The sequence below is a fragment of the Dinoponera quadriceps genome, unplaced genomic scaffold (assembly GCF_001313825.1).
Source record: "Dinoponera quadriceps isolate SergipeBrazil2010 unplaced genomic scaffold, ASM131382v1 scaffold4026, whole genome shotgun sequence".
Taxonomy (NCBI): Eukaryota; Metazoa; Arthropoda; class Insecta; order Hymenoptera; family Formicidae; genus Dinoponera; species Dinoponera quadriceps.
Window position 1 is genome coordinate 145,259 of NW_014558538.1, and position 16,766 is coordinate 162,024.

Genomic DNA, 16,766 nt, shown 5'->3' on the forward strand with positions numbered 1-16,766 from the left:
TTTTGTCACGTAAACTGTCGTAATATGTAACCTAATCTAACCCCATATAAATAATAATGTTCAAAGGACATTCTAGAAACGTCCCACAGATTCGAATATCTCTGGAACGTATGCTGCTATATGAGATAGTGAATATAAGAATAACAATTGTATTCTGCATTCCGATATTCACTGTAAGTACTGAAAATCTACAGTGTATATAATACATACATAAGTTAAATTTTCAATACTGAGAAAAAAAGGAAGAAAACATCAAACTTCTTTTCCTATCTTTTACTACTGCATAGGACTGTAGAAGACAGACATATGCAACCCGTGTGATTAATTATGTCATTTTTAATTATCATTTGTTTGAGCACTTACGAGACTTACTTGCGTGTCGTTACTTCGGTAGTTGCAAATGACGCGACCAGTGCGCCATCTGTACGGCCTTTTTCGGAAGTGCTCCGGCAAGATAGAACGTGTTCAAGTCGCTGCTCCGTATTTTTCATGATTTTCGCTTGTCGAAGATGTCTCACGCGTGAATGATCATCGGTACCAGCGTCGAAAGTAAGTTTCGCACCTCAATTATCACAAACTATCGCTAGACAGTCGTGATATGAACGAATTCGTGGCGAAACAAACCGAATCTATCGAGCCGAGTGTCATGCGTTCGACATGTTGTAATTCAAAGTCATTCACGTCGTTGTTTTTTGCACTCTCGACACGCCGAAAGAATTCCTACGCGAAAGATTGTCGAAAACATTCAGGAAAGTAGATTCTGCACGTTCATGACGATAAAACGCCGTAAAATAAACTCCAGGATCGGCGGTTATAAGCGTTATGGCGGACCACAGTTCAAACCACGGCGTTTCGTATCGTCGATTCCCAGACAAAATAATTTCTAAAATTGGGACATAAGATACCTGAAAAATAACATCTCAAGGACATTTTAAACACGTTTTGTGTCCGGATTTTAGACATTGCGTTGTCCGGGCTCGTCGAAGAGAAAATCGATAAATAGCAGAAGTTGCAATAGTCTAATAATATACGAATGTTTTATTCGCGATTTAAGTTCCAATTAAATGTAAAGCGGTCATTTTGATATGTCCAGGATAAAATCTGGCGCAGGATTTCTCAGGTCAGCGAACGATGATCAATAAAGTAGGAATTTTCTGTTACTCTGTTACCGTCGTTACCGACTTACCGACTGTCACTACGCTTCTTCAAGTCTCTTTCTGTTCGCGCTCGATACGTTCGATTCGTTACAATATGTGGCGCCCTTCGCGGCGAAACTGACAAACTGCTTCGAACTTAAGGTCGTATTTCGCGCGTCCGAAAGATTAATTTCAAACGGACGCGCGACGGCGTGCAATGTACGGTTAAGTCGGCGTATAAATATCGGAACTTTATTACTCCATCCCATCTGATTCTGTGGATTCCGTGGATTCCGAGTCGGATTGAAATAAGGTATGCATGCAACCCGCGGGAATAGAGATTTCCTTTCTGCGCGTGTAAAATAAACATGCGCGGGCTTTCCTCTATCCGAAGAAAGTTATTCCCCTCAGATTTCTGCCGCCATTGGCATGATCATTCGATTGCCGTATCGTTCTTCGAAATGACGTACATTCGCAAGGAACGCACGTGATTCATATGTGAAGTAGATATAGTTTGTCGTAAATATCTTTGTTTGCAGACTCCGGACCTGCGGGAAATCGTGTCGTCAAACATAAAAGAATCCTGATGGAATCGCGACGACGGTTTGACGGTGCAAGGTGAGTCGTAAAATTTCAACTACGTCGCACTATTTGATGATATTACTGACAATCATTGTGCAATAAGGAATGTATCAAATTGCGTCTATGCTTGAAACATTCTCAAACATTCTCTTTGTCTCGTTTATCGCTCTTTTAATATGATGTTCGACAATTATATCTTCTTTAGGAAGAAGTTCTTTGGTTATTATATTCATAATAATCTCGAAGTAAAATTATCGTTAACAACGAAAACTTCGATATGAAAAATCTAATTAATCGCCTCAAATTCAAAATATTAGATTCACGATTGATCAGTGTTGTAACAGATACATTTTTTTAAGTAACTAGATACGAATACAGATATTATGAGAATATATATTTTATGAAATGTAGTAATTAGATATATTTTCATTATATATTTATATCCAGTTGTTTACTTCAAACTTATATCTGTATCTATATCTATTTACATTTCCTTTTTAGTATCTATATTTGTATCTAGTTATTTAAAAAATGTTACAACATCGCAATTATCATATCGGTGTGTCTCTATTAGATTCATAATTAATAACAGTTTGATTCACGATTAATATATTGACATTTTGGAAGAAATGCATATTGGCTTTTCTTCTTCCTAAGTACGTTTATACCTGATTATTTAAAGTTTGTCAAATGTGCATACCGTGTGATCTTGCAAGTGTTACTTAAAACTGAATCTTCCTCGACTGAAAGTGATCCAAATGTCGAATTCCGTCAATATGTTTCGGATATCTGACGATATAACGCCCTTTAAAGTTAATTTACTTGCTTGCCCTTTGTATCGTTTATGCGACATACGATGTAAACTCATATAAAAGTCAATCTCTGGCGGCCGTTGTTCCGTAGCGATCGTCGAACGTTAATCTGCATACCTTTGATCCGCCCGGATTATTTTTTAGCCTTTGAAACCTCTTGCGCGAAGGCCTTTTACTTTATTAGATTTCCATGAGTCTCTTCGAAACTTTATCTATAATATTTCTTATCTTTATTTCCTTTTTTAATTTTTTTTTAAAGAAGCAGTAATTTCTTCTCCCTCTCCCCACGATCAAAAGAATCCATAATATATATACACAATTAGAGATTATATCATTTACTTATTATTTAAATATAATTCTCTCAGTAACATTGACTAAATAGAATTTACCCTTGACAAAACTATCATACATGGTATCATATCTCAAAGCTTTAATCGGTGATTTCGCGCGTTGCTTTCTTTTTCATCATGTCCCTTATATTTCATATATTTCATTTTACTTTCTTCTCGAGTCTCTCGTGCAATTTATCAAGCTCTAATTCGCCGGGCTTATCGAGCGGATGACTTTTAGTTTGCGTCTCTCGTAATCCATCCAGAGAAAGTCGCCTACCCTACGCGTGGGCGCGTCGACGACGGCAAAGACAACGAGGACGATGACGAGGGCAGTCCGAAATCCTTTTCGTCGTCGATTAGATTTGTCTTCATCGGCGCGACGAACGCCAAAGAAGTTATCGGTGAATGGCGCCGGAAGAGGCTTAAGATCGAAAGCACACGGTGAAAGCGCACGTGTGACGTGAACAACAACAACAACAACATCGTAACTCATTTACGCAATACAGTTACGGCCGTTGATTGGCTTAAGACACGCGGCGTCCTTTCCATTTTGATTTACGAGCACTCTCGGTGCCAGCGAGTCTCTTCTGGCTTTTATCTCACGTCGAGATCGAGCTTCGATAATCGAATTGTTCATTACGCCACGAGACGCACGAGTTGTCCCAAACCTCTCTTGCAGGTCTAAGAGGAGGCTTTTTCAATTCAAAGAGAATGTTTCAGACACGGATGTTGTAATAAATTTCTTATTGCGTAGTTACCGCAAATTGTTTCAGTTTCTCGTTCGAAAGTATACCGGAGGGTAATAAAAACTGGCGAGTTTTTTTTACTATTTTATTTAAATACTTTCGAGAGAGGAATGAAATAACAAGGTTTCGAACAAACGGTATGATATTAGAGTTAAAATTAAAATATGCAAACGTTTGCAACTTTGAGAATAAAATGGAAATTGTTGAACGTGTTGCTGACAGCGAAATTGAATTTTTCACGTAGTATCCTTTCGTATCTCATTTATAATTGACTTTTCGATTTGTGTTCGCATAAAATGAAATTTAATTTTCAACCATCACCTCGAAAATTACCCGACGATATTGAGTGCCGCTTTTAATTAAATTATAATATACTTATGAAGTTGATAACTTAATAATTGGACTATCGTCGCCTATGAATATTAACACCTCGCATTGAACAATTAATTGTCTTAAATTAGATGGCTCGTTTTCACCATGAATGCGCCTCTCTAATTATCGATTCAACGTCAAAACGCTCCCGAAAAGTGTAACTTGGTGGTTTATCGCGCGTTCGCACGTGCCGAATGCCACACGGTGGTCATCATCGATGACCGACGCAATATGACCAATATTGACCCGTCATCATTAATTTACGCATAAAATGTAATTAATTACACATAACGAATCAAACGTTTACGGCCAGCGCGATAGAGAGCCAATTAAACGCGATAAAAAGCGTGCGTGCATGCGCACGCTTCCGGAATTGTACATTTATTTACTGTATCATCGGTCTTTAATTAAACTTTCGAACAATCGACGGAAGTCAGCGCGGCGTTGAACGTGTTAAAGGGCCCTTTAGCTTTAACGGTCTCACCTCGTTACACTTTACCTCCCTTGGGGGGAAAATAGTTTGCGCGGTTACATCGCCCGCGGAAATGAGAATATTCAAATTCGGCACGATCTGAACGGAAGTTTAACATTAGCGTACTTTAACGGTCGTCCTCGTGAATTAACAAAGTCATTTGGGAGCCGCCACTAACCGCGCGCACCTCCGTGCTTACCTCGAAAGCGGAACTTTCCAAGACGCCGTGGCGATGCACTTACGTCGAGAATGCACCCTATGTATCGCGCATAACGCCCGTTCTGACACATTCCTCAAACGCGGCCTGAAAGAGCAGCGACGCGAGTCCCTCGCAGGAATCCAATCGTTGCTCCGCAACTTGGTCGCCGGGTTGAAACGAGCTCGAAATTTGTGCGCCGGGGAAGTCCCTTCTCCATTACGGCGAATTATTGCGCGCCGCGGGAAATTACATACTTTATGAAGTAATAATAGACTCACCGGCTGGACAAATATTTGTGATCGCGGTTTTCGAGTTAAACGAAGTATGCGTATCTTGAGTTAATTGCGCGAATCGACGTGTTTGTTCAACCGTATTTCGGAAGTTTGGTCAATACGAGACGTCTTACGTCAGGTTTTAATGGCTCGGTGTGAGAAGTTCATTTGACGTGAACGTAGTAGTCGCGCAAACTTGGATGCGGAACACAGAGAGATGCCTGTCCGTCGAACGTTCGATTCGTGTTGCCGCATCAACGGTCGAATTTTATCCGACGGTGGAATCGTATCGCCGAGAATAAACGAGCTCATTATGGAATTAATTAACGACGCTGCAAGAGAGTCGCGACTCAAAACGAACGGCGGGAGAAAAAGAGAGAGAGAGAAATCGGAAAGCGCGCGTCGGATTGTCCGTTTTCACGCTCGTCAGTTTTTCGCAGAAGTTCTTCCTCGCGGATAATCTTCCCGCTTTGTCTTCATTACACGGCTCCTTCGCGATAACTCACTCCTCCTAACTTAAAACCGATTGGCGATCTATCGGACTCTATAGGTGGTACCGGGTAAATAAGGGTGCTGCCAAGAACAGCGGTTTAATTTACGTAACTTGCGTAACCACGACAACCGTCACTGCGAAATATTTCTTCGAACGGTGGAAAAGATGCGCGGAGAGGAAGAGAGAAAAAGGGGGAAGAAATTCTTTGAAAATCCATACGACGACAAAACGGTATTTCCCGCCGGACGGAAACCCGCCAACTTGGCCAAAATTGAAACCGCAGCACAATCGAAGTTATTTGCCGCGGGAGATTTAAGAGTTTCCACGAGTTGAAAGTTTCGAGGATGAGAGAATCTATTAAAACCTCGTTCTTTTCGCGGAACTTCGCGTGAACTTTGCGTTGACGGGATTTTAAAGAGGTTGTAACGCACAGTGTCGTATTTTCAGTGGCGTATTGAAAGGGCCGCTCATAAATTCCGTATTTATCAAGCAAAATTATGTTCCTGTACATTTATTTCATTAGCTAAATAATAAATGTTAATCTGAAACGAAGTTCAGGTAAACATATATATACAATATTACAAATTTGTTTATAATATGAAATGATTCTTAATATCATAGAAATTTTCCATCAAAATCTCATTTTTAGTTTAGGCGATATTAGAAAGGAAATTAAAAATAGCACGTCTTAAGGAGTGTATAAAAAGTGTCAAGTTACAAATATCTCTCCTCTCTTTAGTTGCAAATATCTCTCCTCTCAAATGGTCATTCTTTTTCTAATTACATGAGCAGTTAGATAATATTTCAGAGTACACGTACAAGTTTCGTTGAATTTTTATCAAACCCGTTTCGCCTTAAAACGTCCTTGATTTGACGCTCGATTGTATCAAGATAATACGAAAAGCGGCGAAAACTCGTGATTTACGTATTCGTATCGCAGCACGATATCGACTGAGAAATGTGCGAATCGTGACTGTCACGATTCGCGCGTACGATATCAGAATGTCGAGCACACTTCACGCTGCAGATGAACTTTGCAATCTTCGCGAACTTTTTCAATATACGTCTCCCGTGACCGGTCATGTCACCAGTCGCAATTTACTCAATTTGTGATTGATGTCTCCCCATCGCGCCGGAATTCGGAATCTCCTCGCGAATCTCCTTATTGCGCCCCATTTCTCGCCGGTAATTTCGATTTCAAGGTAGGACTCGAGGCAACGCGGAACCGCGCGTAATTTCGCGGGAGGAGTGGGCGGCCGGTTTCTACCAATCGCATTTTCAGTCTGCGTAACGTGTCGCAATATCGTAGTCGCTCGACTATCACGAAATCGTCGCCGCGCATCTCGCCGAAAATCGCCATAATCCGTAGATTCTTGTGAATGCAGCTACTTATCGCAGCATCCGACAAACATTGTGCATTAATTGAAAAAATGGCAGGTAGAAAATAACATATTCCTTTCCTCGGTTATTCTATCGAAAATATATATAGTTTCAGAGGATAATTGCAGTGGATTTTATTTCTTTTTCCCTTTTTATAGCGTACCTTTTGTTACTTGTTCTTACTCTGTTGTTTTTCGTCGTTCGATAAAACACATCGCGTTATACTTACCGCACTGCGTGCTCGGCGTCTCTCTCCTCCTGTTTCATCGGAAAGACCGGTTTCAAGCCGTGAAGAAATTCGCGTAATCGTCGCAAGTGCTGCGCACGGTTGCTGACAATCATCCAGCCGACGGTTGTTTTGTCTTTTTAAGCCTTCGTTCGTGGTCGTATAGTCAGAGGTCACGTTTCACTCGGTGTCGCTCTCTTCACTCATGGCTGCACTCGCCTTTGTGCGCTACTCTCATTGTCCGCACTCGTTTAATTTGCCGACCAGCGGGGTTGCAATTATCGTTCCCGACAGAGGCAGGCATTAATTTATGACCGGAGGTGGTGGGGCGTGTCGTCTTTCTCGCGCGACAACGTCTTAGACTGCCGGCGAAAGGGAAATTTCATTTGTTTGGTTAGAATTGAGTTACAAGAGGAAAAGAGAAAAACGGAATAAAGGCCGGACGAAGGACGAGGGGAGTGACTCGAATATACAAATATAATGAAGTTAGGTTACGCTTCAACACTTACGCCGACACGTGCCGGAGTGTTCTATAATGCGGTAATTAGTGACGTTAATGCGATAAAGCTTACGTTCAACGGTAGAATTAATGCGGCGTAATTGATTTCTATCGCGTCGTTAATATCGTATAATAATAATGTTTATCGTGACACTGTAAATACGTAATTGGCAAACATGCTTTTATGATTGTTCCTGTGAGGTAGCGACAGTAGTAATGAGTTTTGCTACGATAACATCGAGATTATTAATGTCGAAATTTTTCATCACGAAACTCCAAGTTTCTAGTCTAGAACTCTTCTCTGATGGTATCGTTATTATTAAAAAAACTTGCTTCGTTAATAATAATGATGATAATGATAATATCTTCGTAATGTTCGCAATGTTTTTGCAACGTAGTGTTAAAATCGTCTGTGTAAACAGCGATTTAAATGAATTTTTTAATAAACGAGTTTCTTATTACGCGTTTGTTAAACCGCATTTGTGATATAATGCATACTGTTTAATTAAAAATTAAATTGAAATTAGATTAGGATTGATTTAAAATAATTAAAAATACTGCTAATGCGAATTAAATGAAAATTTTTGTGAGAAAACGTTAATGAACAATCATACAATAATTTTCTAAATTATCGTGTACATCATATCATTCTTTCTTGAAAGATCCCATTATCTATTGCTAGCGCTGTTTAACTTCAATGACTTTATTTGATGCTTTTACTCGACGTAGCAGGAAGCCGTGTTTGCGAAAAATGAACAGGGCGACGGAAAGCGAGAGGCGGAGAGAGTGAAAGAGACGATTATTGAATCTGAAAACTAACATTTTCGTAATTAAGCTGGCACTTCGCCTGACGGTATTTTTCGCCACGGTTACACCGAGTAAATTTATGTCACGTCAAGTAGGTGCGCGGGAAAAATTAATCCACTGACGTCTACCACTTATTTCCGCGTTACTTCACGATAATTATTCCTCCCTCTCTCTCTCCCTCTCTCTTCTTTTCCGTCGATATCGATTTATCGTACCGTTTGTTATTAAATTTCAGAAATTGACTTTTACTAAACTCCCTCTGGTTCGATATTCCCGCATACTTGATATCCATTAAATCTGTACTTTTTTAATCTCGAATGCGCTGTGTAATTTTAATGCAATTTACGGTGGAATAACTAATTTACATACGAGCATATCGATCGGTATAAGCTCGTATGGTACGGTATGAATTTAAATCAGAATCACACACAGCGGTTTATTTATTTTATAGACAATGTAGCGCCATTACGAAATCATAATAATTAGTAATTATATGCGGACGTATCTGTTTATTTTATGATTATGAATTATTATTCCATGTATAATTTTGCAAATAATAACGGATACTTTGCAATTGTTAAATTGATATGGACTGTAATTGGGTACCTCTTGATGCTTTACTGAATAAAACGATTTTTCAAAGCGCGTGGTTACGTCCGAAACTGAACGCGTATCTCGGTTATTTCGTTTATCGTAACATCTTCAAAGAGAGAATTATATTGGAAAAATATCATCGCAATCGAATTTCTCACGCAACGAATCGGAAAACGGCGGACGCAACTAGCTTTACACTATTTTTCGCTGTACGGCTTACCCGTCCTTGACAATACCGCTCGTCAATAGAAGTCGGTGCAGCACAGTAGGAAAACAGAACGTTTCATGCATATGTAACATGAAGAAGGATATCGGACATGTAATAAAAAGAGTGAAGAAATACATAACGATATTACATACTGATATATCGTGAGGTTTGAAACTTCGAGGTTGAAACTTCGAGATTTAAATCGGGAATTCAAGTCGGACGAAAGCGTCGATGACGTTACGGGGCGACGTGCAGGCATTTTCCGATAGGCTCGATGCGTAGTCACGTTTTCCACATTTTAATATTTTCCGAACCGAGTCTTTATCGCCGTGTGTTCACTTCTGTTTTAAATTTATACTTTATGAGACGTTGCAATATTCAAACACGCGCATAATTCTGTTTTCTCTTTCGGCTCTTTGAAAGTGCGAATTATTCTTTTTACTTGACGCGTTTCTACGCATTGAATATTTGTCAAATTTCCGGAAAAGTAATTCTGGTGCTGTGCGAGAGCGCGCTCGCGTAATTTGGTGTCATTCTTGCGCGAGCCCTGGCGGGAAATAGAGAAGGAAATAGAGATTGTTCATTGCCGCGAATTTCTCGATATTTGAAGCACAAGTCCACTCGGCGCCGTAAAATTGCGAGCGTTATGAAGGTGTAAGGTTTTACCTCCCTCCGTGCACAGAGCGCGACGTTTCTCCTTTATGTCCTGAAACTGCCTTGCACAATTCGTTTCTATTTTTCAAAGCAGTTTCCTCGCGGCGCTTTCTTTGGCCGGCGCGAGAAGAAATAATAAGAAAAACGGGAGGGGAACGGGGCGAATTCTTCCGTTGTTTTCAACTTTAAAGAGCTCTCGCATTTGTCAATATTAAACGAGACGCAGGATTTTGAGAGAGATAAATTAAACTTAATAAGCTCAAAGCGCTTGACGTCCTATTATTAAAATGAATAGTATAGAATAGTTACGGAGCTTAATGATAAAGCTTCGTATCGCATCACCGGTTATCAAACTCGGCTGTGTTCGTCGTTGCGCCTCTGTTGCGCTTCGATTCGCTCTGTTTGCGCTCGCATTGCTTTCGCCGTACGTACGGTATATATAACATATATGGTCACGCTCCTGAAATTCCCCGCGCAATTAACATCCGTTAAAACTTGCGCTGTTTCGCGGGTGACGAGATAAGGACCGTGGCCACGTTATCGCGGTCTCGCATTGCGCGTTTCCGTGGCCCGCAACCAGTGGGATTTACATGCGCGACGAGGAAGAGACCCGCGGCAATTTTCCCCGCATCTAGGGAGGCTTTATCTCGACGACGCCGTCGGCCGCGAGCATCCGAAAACTCCGTTAGCCGAACGCGCGACGCATGGAACGGGACAGTGATTTATTGACGTTTACGTGGCGCGGATTACCTCGGCTCCACTTTCCGTTCGCAAAAAGTCGGCGTGATTGACGGTGCTTCTAGGCCTCGCCGGCCACGTGCCGGGACTTTTACGAGGCCGTTGTACGCCGCGCGCTCTCCCCGGCCTCCGCGACACTGCCCGCCGCCGTTCAACCACGGGGGTAACGCGATATTACAGCTGGGAAGGGGGACCAAGGGGAAGGTCTCGTATTACCTCATAACGATTCAATTTCGGCGGGTTAACAGCATCGGGTCACGCTCGGCCGACCAATGAGACGATTACGCGACTGCTGCGTGACGACCGGCTCGTTTGGCGCGAAGTGTAGGCGTGCCTGCGGGAAATTGCGTGTAACCGCTGATTTGATCTCGCTTTCGGCACCGATCACCTCCCTTGTAGTAACGGGAACGTCAACGAGGTGACGTCAAGGTGATATACAGGAACATTCGTCCGACGGCGTAGTTATCCGACGATAAGTTCCCGCCTTGGTGTCGTGGGACGCGGCGTGACTTCGCAGCAAGTGTCTCGAATAGCCGCCGCAATGTCGCAACTGGGAATCAGGGGTCCTCGAATAGCCCTTAGTGTTGCGGGGACTGAATCACGACTAGTGATGCCGCGCCTGAGTTTTTCCAATTCGATCGGAAGGCGGTGGTTACATTCCCGTTACGTTAACCATTGTGCGAGACGTACGATCACTCGGCTTCCCCCGACGAGCATCCGTAACGTAGTTGCGGAAAACCATAGGCTTAGTCATGCCAGCTGGTGAAGTTCGTTGAGAAGTTACCGGGCAAACTTACGCGGCAGCCGGGAAGCGAAGAGAGCGGGCAGGCTGGTCTTGTCGTCCGTGCTGTGTGTAAGTTGTCGATTGTGTAAGCTGTGATTCCCCCGGCCGTGAACAAAGTGATAACGAAGCCACTTGAGTCTCTCACGGTCATGGGAGGCTAATTGGGAGGCGCTCCTTTTTTTCTTACGCGCGACTCATCACTCGTCCCTTCAGGATTCCGTACAAAATTGGTCTAATTAGAGGAAGTAATTAGAGCTTTGCGAGACGCTTTTCTATAGAATTTCCGCAGTGTAGTATAAAGCCGGCCTCGACGTTTCTTACTGTGGGAAAACCAGGGAAGTATGATGCAATATCGTCCATTGTTAACGTCGCAAAGTCTTCCTTGTTATTTCTCATGTCTTGCTTTAGCTTAAAGGCTAACGGAATTATACTCGGCATCCGATTATTATCATGGTCTTACCGCTGCAGACGTAGGACCTTCTTTCAATTTATTTAACGATGCAAACGCGCATCATTACAGAGATCAACAAATAGATATGAAACAAAATTCGGCTGACTTGTCGCAAGGGAGATTCAGATAAGTGTAAACCGAGTCTAATACAAATTGGCAGCCACCAGATGTTTCCGCGTTTTAATACCGTATTCTTCTAGCAGTATAGCTATAAATAGCAAAACGTTTCTACCCTTATCCGGCTCCCCTTCAGCGGGCAGGAGCTCTTCAGTCACTATACTTGAGCCCATATTTGCCATTGATGGCTTCGCATTTTTTCGGCTCGAACGAAGGCAGCTTTATTCTGCGTTCGTTTGTCTTCTACACGTGAGGCAACTTGAGGCTAAGTTTAATTTTGTAGAAAATATATCATAGCCTCAACAAAAGCAAGGCGTCAGAGGGAACGACACAGCGTGAGATGATGTGGGATGCACGGCGACAAAAAGATCTCTTTTCGTTTGGTCAAATAAAGCGGATGGCACATAGAAAAATATAAGCGGTAAAACTTAAGCGATAAGGAAATTGAAGTAACTAAAATTTTAACTTGTTGAAATCCTAGTTACTTCTGCTTAACTGCTTACGTTTTTCTATGTATTACGGCCGTAATACCTACGAATACAGGTACACAGGTACCCAAGTAGTACCCGGATAAACCCACGGTTTTAAGTACTTGAATAATATAACAAAACACACATAAGTATAGAAATACCCGGATCGTACTGAAGCGTTGAATAAAACACTAGCGAAGTTAATATCAGATAATTAGAGAGATTTATTTGCAACTTAATAACAAGTAAAAAGTGATAAAGGGAATTCAGAATTGAGAATATGTCCTGCATTCATATAAATTCTCATCTCGAACTTATTCGCACGTATCTGTGCTTCATCGATGGACACGATGCTCCGGCAGGACGAAATTGCGGAATAACTGGAGTAGAAAGCGCGACAGGTGTAACATTCTACATAACGACGCGAGTAACGACTTAATATGGAAAATCCGATTTTATAAGCTGGCAAGGAACGGAGGGATCTCTTCACCAGGCGAGTTCTCCCCTTTCGATGCGGCTCCGATTTCTCGCAATTATTCCTCATTACCGTCGCGAACGATTGCAGTAATCCGAGTCCATGTCAAGAGGATGCGCGGGAACATGGTGACACGAGAAAACAGGGTAGAGACCGAGAAGAGATGGAGAGAGAGAGAGAGAGAGGGGGATGGAGAGAAAGAAGGTAAAAAAAAGGGTGAGATAGCTGTCACAATTAAAACCACCGAGGAAAACGTTCGAGGAATCTGCCAGCCGCTTTGTTTCCCAAGATTAACGGAAAAATCCAGCAAATTATACTAGTTTTAATATAACGGGACGTACACACAGAGATTACGCGAGTTTATTTCACCTGTGTTCTTTATTTAGTTGCTCTCCTTCTTTTTCCTCGCTAACGTTTTGATATATAATTACTATTCTCCTTCCAGTGCACACGAGTACAACTTAACGCAAAAGAACGGATCGTTACGGAGAGTTCGTGAAATTTAACGTTGCGAGTAGATGTCTAAATGTGTTACTTCTGGATCGGAGCAAAAGGGCAGATGAAAAATTCGTTGAAAAATCGTGGAAAAAGACAGTTTTTAAATTGAATGTATAAACTAGATATTGGAAACGCAGTCATCGACTGTTGTACAGTGACATTCAAAAGCTGTAGTTAAAAAAAAAAGCTCAGACTTATGATTAAATTTTTCTATTAACAAATTATTTAGTATATTTCTAACTACCTTTAAAAAATTCGCAATAGTACTTAGAATTTCGGGCGTGGCATGGTAGACATCGCACCGGTCTGTTATTCTAGAGGTTTACATCTACTGTTGCGATTAAAAGTATCCGGACACGAGGATTGTCGAGAAGATGTCTTACTATTATTGCACACGCAGCAAAGGAAAAAGTCTTCGTAAGGAGTGCCCTCTTGCTGTGCCCTGCTTCGACGGGAAAATTCGCTCTCGCGGGAATGTTTGCGAATCTCGTGTAGGATCCCGATCTGTTTTCTCAGATCTCTTTCTTCCTTTACTTATCGGTCGTATCCGTCGCGGTGTTACAACAGTTTGTTTTCTTCGCGAATGGAGCTCCGTCTTGAATTCCCCGTCGCGAATTATAGATCGTCCTGAGCGGGCTTTAGAACTTCGATTCGCGTGTCCTCTTTTCCCTATTGCAGTTTTCGACGGGACAAACGAGCGGCTCTTGTGAGATTAATACGACTAGTATGCGCACTGTACGGCTGGCTCTTTGTGTCGGCGTCTGAGTTTCCAGTGTCGTTTGAAGTGTCGTCTGAGAAGAAGTGCCACTTGCAGCTGACACGTTCGTTTCAGTTTCATGCTCTTCGAGTTGCTACCTTCGCCACCTTTGCAGCGAGCCGCTTTGACGACCGTGTCGTTTGACAGCTTAGGTCCGGAACGTTCTGCTTCTACTCTCTTTATCAAGTTTCGGAATATTCGCGCAGTTAGCGTTATAATTTAACGAGGGAATTTATTTTAGTCGTGTCGCTCACGAAACTCGGCACACAAAAGGGAAATCATACGCGGATAATTGCTCCCGTTTACGGGGCTTTAAGAAATATCTTCTCAACGGCGTCACGGTTCGTGAAATTTAACGTCGGTGTATACATTACGACCGCACTCCGAAGAAATGGTATTTGCTTTGTATGCTTCTGGCAAAGAGCAGCGTTTCTGAAATATATGTTAAGCGAATTGGAATCGAGGCTGGAATTGGGGACTGACTTCGAATCGAATCGCGACTGTTTCTCGAACGGGACGTTCTTGGCATTATAGGGTAACCCCTGCGTTTAGATTGAATTCTGTTTATTACTAGATCGATGTCCCGTCTCGCACGAGTGACGTAACTATAAATGCGACGCGACGATAAGCGTGAAAGTATCATTATCGGTGATACACAACGAATGAAGGAAACTCGGACATTTTCCCCCGTGCGTCTCGCTTCCCTCCCTCTCCTCTCGCGCCCCTTTTTCCCGTTCTCGCAGGAAATTAACGTCTGTCCGGTAAAACTCGCGGATCGACGTGAACCAGACACGCATGGTGCCGATGCAAGCGAGTTATGCCAGTCTCTCACACGTTATAAAAGCGTATATCTCAAAACTTTGATAGAACTCTCCCAAAAATTCACTTGCGTTTCATACATATGCGGATATGAATATTCGATGGTAATCGTCTGATACTCATCGATAAAAAGAAAAAGCGAGGAAGGGAGGATCAAAAGAGGAGAATTCCGCGCATTTTTCGTATTTCTCTTTTGATAAGACAGACACAAGTCGTGTTCTCGTTGATAGTTTGAAAAGATAGCAACAGCGGTGGTTAAAAACCCCTCCGGTAGTATTCAGCAGCGTGGCACAATGCACAACATTGCTCACATTGTTCTTCATGAATTTCCGTGTTTATACGGTGTCGCACGGTGGAAACAGACGCAGGATGCAAGATGCGAGGAAGAGAGAGCGAGAGGGAAGGAGAGATGTTTGGAAACGCAGGGGGGTGCGGTAATAACTCGTCACGACGCTAACAACATGTATATCCGGAGGAAAAGCTGCATTTGACTTTTGACGTTGTAACGAGTCGCTTTTGTTTTTTATATGTGAACATTAATTTTCTCATGTCGCCGGCCGGAAAGAAAAGTACGCGTAGAATGCTATTTTGCAGTTTTCATCAAGAGTCACGGCTTTCTCGCCCAAATATGCGCGATCGTTGCGACTCCGCGATATAATTTCCCGAATTTTCCGGAAAATCCGTCGCAAAGAATAAAGATGCGTTCTACGTGATAACTCGTGTGAAACGCTTTGAATTATGCGGGCATTTACGTTAGGTTTGCTCGACATACATCCGTTTATACCTTGAGATTCAATTATACGAAAAATGAATCGATTAATATATATCGGTCATTATTTGCTCATTTATTTCATCGTCAAACGTTTCGTATAATCACATCATTTTAATTATTTCCAGTTATTAATCTATATAAAATTCCTTTACAGCGAACAATTATCGTTATATTTACATTGGTGGTTCTCTGTTGAATTTATATATCTTTTATTTCTTTAAGCGAGGAGAAAAGGAAAAAAACTCGCTCGTCCATAATTACATAATATTACTCGCCCCGCGTTCCGCGCACGCCAAGAGGGATATTTCCCTTCGTGCAATTTTTTTTTCGCGAGGGGTCACCAATTGGATCACGCGGGATTTCTCCGAAGCGTATGATGTCCCGTTGATTCGATTTTGCAATCGGCCGCGTCTATTACACAGATTTCTGACTATCGAAGAACTATTGTTCTCGCAATGAATGCCGCACAGGATTCTTTCGCTTTAATATGGAATTCTGAATAGGAGCAATCTACTCGATGATTAAATTCCTCCATTATTGAGGAACGCGCGTTTCCTTATACTTCCCGCATGGGCACACACGCCTAGAAGTTCTTTTAAAGCTACGGTATAACAAAGTTCCCTACGTTGTTTTCCATGCGTAAAGGACAGTCTTGAGTTGGGACGAAAATTTACTTCTCTACGATGCCCACGGGAGAGTTTATTTGAAAAGTTTTTATCGTGGACGCAAACAAGTTTACACAACTGAAGAATATTAGATATAGGTACGGTTTATCGAAGAACAAATGATCGAAGTAGAATTAATCAAACGGAATTCACGATCGCCGGTTTGCAGCACAATTAATGATTTTCGATTGCGTTGTTATTAAAGTGCAACGGGATGATCGACGCGTTTATGTAAGCAATAATACAAGCGATAATCTTCCGCGTTGGGCATCTCAATAAGTCGGCAGGAACGCCCGCGATCGTGTTTTACGAGACGCGGGAGTTGTTTCGGCGCAAGATCTCCGTACGTGCGTGGCAAGTCGTTTCATCTTGATTTACCTGGCATAAGTCTAAAGAGTGAATTTACGAGTAATCCTCGCGGCGAAATAAAGAAAAG

General features: G+C 42.0%; 1 protein-coding gene across 1 annotated transcript in view; it reads left to right on the forward strand.

The window, feature by feature from the left end:
- The first annotated feature begins 452 nt into the window (after nucleotides 1-452).
- LOC106749925 (craniofacial development protein 1) overlaps nucleotides 453-16,766 on the forward strand; it is an 89,152-nt gene continuing 72,838 nt past the window's right edge. The window contains exons 1-2 of the mRNA XM_014629891.1: nucleotides 453-549; nucleotides 1,676-1,754. The gene's annotated coding sequence lies outside the window, so the exon portion shown is untranslated. The remainder of the gene's footprint in view (nucleotides 550-1,675; nucleotides 1,755-16,766) is intronic.